A 5,792-nucleotide genomic window follows, 5' to 3' on the forward strand; every position below is an offset into this window, starting at 1 on the left:
ACTAATCATGGAATCATTAATAAAGAAAAGGTGCCATTACTTTAAAGTCAGGCATGAAGAATTTAAAGCTGGATTTCGCCCTTGAAATTGTTTTGTCATTCCTTCTCATTTTGTGGGTAAAATCATTAAGGTCCCCAGAAGGTACAACAGACCTGGGCTCTGGACCTGCCCTCCCACCCTCCAGTCTACTGTCTTCTCCATGCTGTGTTGCTACGGCTATTTCCGGCACATCTGTGCTACAGTACTTTTATCTGGGAAATTTAATTTTATGGCATAATACATGATATAACTGTAATCATGTCTACAGTTGTTTTATCAGGATTATTGTTTTAGAGAATTAAATAGTATTTTACACAATATTTCAACTAAGGAAATGCTTCTGCCCTATTTATTTGCTTGTCCGGTATATTCTTCTTTCTGGTCAATCTCTTTTTATTTCTGTTCCTCACCTTACTCTTTCTTTTAAAAATTCCCTTTTATATGGTTACCATGGAAATTGCTCTCTTCCCCTTCAATTTTTCCAGTCACTTGAAGCTATTTATTTTATGGGATATATATGGATCATCTTCAGTTCTTCAGGGAGTTATCCACCATAAGTGTTAATACCGAATTTATATTTTCATGTTTCCATTTAGTGCATTTTCTCCACACTAAAAGCTTACCACACCCTTAGAATGTTGATTTTAGCTGTGTTATTCATTACACACAATCTCCAATAGATGTCACTATACACCATCTATTAAAGAAAGCGAGTGTAAATGCATTTTACTCAACAAATAGATTTTTTGACAAAACTATATTGCTTTATGGCTCATCAGATTATGACTCTCTGTGGTTCCACATATAATAAGGTCTAGGCTGACGTTGTAAAAAATTTATAATGACATTAACCAAACAAATGGCTTACTCTGTGATCCTCACTGTCTAAGTAATGTATACACTGCCCTTTATCTTGGTGTGGTATCAGACTGCCAAATTAGGAAATGGAGAAATACAGGAAGTTAAAAACTCCATCTAAAACAAGGATATTTAGTATTTGACTTTCAACTGGCATATGCCTCTTTTATAAGAAATCTCACTGGATTATTTTAAATTAGACTCTGAGAGGAAAGTAGTGGTCCCATGCTTTTGTGGTGAATGGTGATTGCCTTATGACATTCACTCACATAACAGATTCAAGAAAACAATTTCTGTATGAAATTGTGAAAGGTACACTCAAGATCTCATTTGGATACTTTACTCTAAGTTTGAGAAACTGAGTCTTACAGATGATAAATTATCTGGCCAAAGCCACAAAGGACAATATAGGCAGAACTAAGATTTCCAAATAATTAGTGGTTTTCTATTTCTTTTAGAATGAAGAACTAAGCTGATTCACCTCCTTAGGAAGCTAAAGCAGCTAGAGAAGGAAAATATGCATAGCAAGCCTCATAAAACAGTTATGTTGGCAAACAACACCATAATGCTATCTAACATTTATTGAGCACTTTATATGACAGTTGTATGTGGATCATCTTGCACAATCCTCACAGTATAATACATCCTGCTTATTTTTCTATTTAAAGACTGAAGTTACATGGTGGTAGTTATAAAGCATTGTTGCTATGGTAATGAGAGAAATCTTGAATGGTCAGAGACATAATATATAATAATAATAACACTATAATATGTATTGAAGACCTACTATAGGCCAAGCAAAAATAATAACAGCATTTATTGATCACTGACTATATGCCAGGCATTGTGCTAGACTCTACACAATCACATATATCTGTTAACCTAAGAATAGCTTTGAAAAAAATGCTATTACTAACTACATAGGGAGACACAAGAGAGTGAAGAAGGCAAGTAAATTGTGCAAAGTTATCTACACACTAAGAGTTGGCGCTAACATTTGAATCCAAAATCTAGGCTCTATAACGTCTCACAGATGGTACTAGGCCTAGGAAAAATGTGGTGTGTGTGTGTGGTGGGGGGGATGTATTAAACACATATACACTTATGCATATACATAACTACATATTTATACACACACATAATTCAATACAAAATTTAATGCGTAAGATGGGTAAATAATTCTAGAACTCGGGAGTTGATTATAAGAAAAGGAGTAAAAAATTCATTAACTAAACATCTTAACCCATGGTTTCTTTGTTGGTCCTAGAAATGAAGCATTGTTAAACAAGTAAGGGAAGGAAAGAAAAGAATGATTCCTCCCCTCAAAAAGCAAACTTGTTAAAGGCTTTCATTCTTCAGCAAAGAATAGCAGGGGCGCCTGGGTGGCTCAGTCGGTTAAGCCACCCACTCTTGATTTCAGCTCAGGTCATGATCTCAGGGTCTGGAGATGGAGCCCCATATTGGGGGTCTCAAGCTCAGGGGGGGGTCTGCTTGAGATTCTTTTTCTCCCTCTGCCTCTACCCCTCCCTACTGCATGCTCTCTCTCTCAAATAAATAAATCTTTAAAAAAGAAGAATAATGAAGATGGGAGAGATACAGTAAAGGAGGAATAACTATCTAAAAATCTATTGTTTACTCTCATGTAACAAAAGTAATGATTCTGGAGCCTTGAGCAAAAGCCAAAGTTGAGCAAAAGGATGAAGATTAACAAAAAGTTGCAAAATGCCTATTCTATACCAGTCACCTCAGTAACCTAGATTAACTATATCACAAATCACTAAAAGACAATGGTGAATGCCACTTAAAACTACTTTCTGGAAAATTAGTCCCTTTCATATCATTGTATTACCTTGAGCAAATTAGTTAATGCTTTTCTTTGGGCCTCAGTTTTCTCATCTGTAAAGTGTGGGCAAGGGACAAGATTATCTCCAGTGTCTCTTCCAAACTTGGAAACAAAGAATTTTAAGTAGTATTGTTGTCATTGTTGTTTCAAGCAAGCAAAGTATGGCAATGGACTGATTGATTTAGGAAATCATTCTCCTTTTGTTTAAATCCCCAAAGCAACTGGTTCTACCTCCCTTTGAAGTATTGATTTGCGGGATTTGCAAATATTGTGAGGATTTGTCATTATTTGGGCTCTGTCATTAAAAAATCCTACAGCACTGAAACAAAGGGGCCAATTAAAGAGGGTTTAAAAGCACAGCAAACGTTTAGGATAACCTTGCATTGAAAGCCTCCTATGGAGCTTCAGAGAACATTAAAGAAAAACCGAAGAACTACTGTACTTACTTCTGGCTCTGCCGCTTGCTAACCATAAGTCCATCAACTTTTTCCTTTTCCTCCTCTCTAAAATGCTAACAGTATTAGCCTTATAGCATTGCTGTGATGATCTAGTGATGTAAGGATTCAGAATGGTGCTATGTGATCATCCTTACCGCCACCATTATCTTAAATAAATATTACCACTATTACTGCTATTTGTTCATCCTGCACTCGTATATCTGGATAGGAGGTAGCTATTTTTACAAGTCATCTTTGATACCCGATTACAGTGATCTCATTTCAACCTAATCTGTTTGGTTTTTCTTTTCTTTCCTTTTTTCTCTCTCTCTCTCTTTCTTTCTTTCTTTGAGTCATAATCTATAGCAGATGACACTTTTTAAGGTCTCACAGAAATACAATTAAGAGGACACTACAGTTGATTAGATTAATTATGCAATTTTTAAGATAGTACTTTATTTTTATTTAATGCTGCTTAAACGTATTCATTTTAATCTAGTTCAGTTGCCAAACTCAATGGTTATAGTACTATGCCCAAGTAACCCAAATATTTGCCTAGAAACCCATCTCCTAGCTTTGCACAGTGGCAGTATCATAGCCAATGAGGTTTATCCAAGGTGCGATTATTGCTAATTGAAACCCATTTCCTCACAGGGCTGACTTTGTGGAATTCTCTGTCCCCTTTACATTACTGTGAAGTGATGCTGACTGTAGCTCCAGCTTTCTTTCTCCCCTCAGCCCTCTCTCCCCTTTCCTCTATCAAAGGTCATCACTGTATTTGAGTCAAAGGCACTGGCGTAACCTGGTCCACCTCATCAGGACACATCAGGTGGAGGTTTCTGTTTAATTTCTGGAGTTATTCCAAAACAAAAAATGATCCCCAGCCCCACCCAAGTCAATCTCTTTCCCTTCTCTTGACAAAATTCCAGGATTAGAAATCCATTTCTCTGTGTAAATCAATAACCTCTCCAGGCAATCTCTTTCAAAATGAAGATACTCAAGGGAGTATTCATCATTAAGCTCTTAACACCTCTGTGTGAAGGATTTTCATCAGCTTTTTCCCACTATGAAACAACAGCTTGACCCTGCAAGCCAGGCTTGGGTGGTGTGGGTCTGAACAGAAACTTAGGCTGAAAAAAAAAAAAAAAGAGGATTGGCTTCAGGAAGGAAGGGGGTCACAGATTTGCATACAGTTCAAATATTTCTACAGCAGCCTCCATAGGAGCATACCTTTTCTAACTGAAGCACCCTTAAGGTGCAAAATACAGAAGAAGAAGGAGTTACCAGGTACAGTTTATCTCCACCGGCTGCCCCAATAGTTCCCTGGGGGCGAATAAATCCTGGCAGCAAAAGGTGGTGGTGACTGGAGTTTTGGGAGAGGTTAAGAAGGCAGAAACAGTAGGGGAGGTGTATAGGTGGGTGGCTAGGTGAACAAACAGAAATCCAGGTTCTTGGGGCCAAATGCTTCCACCAGTATAGACAGGAGATACCCACGAGAGGGAAGTTTTAGCCACACATGTATAGACGTCGTTTTTAGAAGCCAATAGCAGAACAGGCACAACACAAAGAACATAAGATACTCAGAATGCTGACAGCTCACACATTAGAAGGGGACACTTAAGGAACTAGCAGTGACTGTCTATTTCTAGCTCTACAACTATTCCTTTCCTGCATGCTACAAAATTTGCCTTGTTCTCCAATTTTCACAAAAACAAGGTAGAAACTCTGGCTTTATAGTTTCGATGAGACAACTGATCTAATTATTTTCTGCTTGCTTCTACTCTAAGGAACCAGAAGTATTTATCGGGCACAAGCAACAGGGCAACCGGGCACCCCGCCTTCCCTTTGATCTGCATCAACCATGCAAATCAGCATTCTCTCAATTTCCCAGGACCTGAAGCCAAGCCAAGCCAACTGGAGGCATGAGGACTGTACTTCTGCCCTCTTGTTCATTGTGTTCTTGATTGTTCTCCTTGAAAACTTTCAGAGAAGGCTATATTAGCTGTAGATACATGCCCCTGTTCTCTCAGGGCAGAGACATATAATTGGGCAGAATTCGAAAGTACCAAGGTGAATTTGATTTTTGTCTGGTGAAAACTGTCTCAAACGAATATATTAATTTTTTTTCACATTTGTTCTAAGTTAAAATATGTTGAGTTCTTCCTTAGTACACTATAATTCAAAATAAACAAGTTAAAATTTTCCCTCCAGATGAAACTGTTTGCTAATGACATTTGTGAGCAAACTTTTCAGAATCTCAGCTAAAGGCTCATCCCTGGGTTGTAGGGGTTGTTTCCAGATCTACAGTCCTTTTTTGATCATTCTTAAGAGGCTTTTCAGAAAAGAATAACCTCACTATTTAAGATTTCAGCACCACCTGGGAATCCAGCTTTGTCTCTCTCTTGTGTGCAGATGAGCAGTTCATATTATGGGTATAATCTCGCTCCATTTACCTCGAGAGAGGAAAGTCCAAGAGGCGGAGACTGTGGACAAACAAAACACCATATTGAAGCAGGGAGAGTTACACTACAGACAACCTGTCTTGTCAAAAAATAGCAGAACCGGAGAGAGGTTATGTGATTATATCCTATAGTTTCTTTCTTAAATGCCATTTG

At 37.9% G+C, this 5,792-nt stretch overlaps 1 pseudogene; it reads left to right on the forward strand.

The window, feature by feature from the left end:
* Positions 1-3,749: 3,749 nt before the first annotated feature.
* On the forward strand, positions 3,750-3,879 carry LOC113921073 (annotated as a pseudogene).
* The last annotated feature ends 1,913 nt before the right edge of the window (positions 3,880-5,792 follow it).

Source organism: Zalophus californianus, chromosome 3, assembly GCF_009762305.2.
Source record: "Zalophus californianus isolate mZalCal1 chromosome 3, mZalCal1.pri.v2, whole genome shotgun sequence".
Taxonomy (NCBI): domain Eukaryota; kingdom Metazoa; phylum Chordata; class Mammalia; order Carnivora; family Otariidae; genus Zalophus; species Zalophus californianus.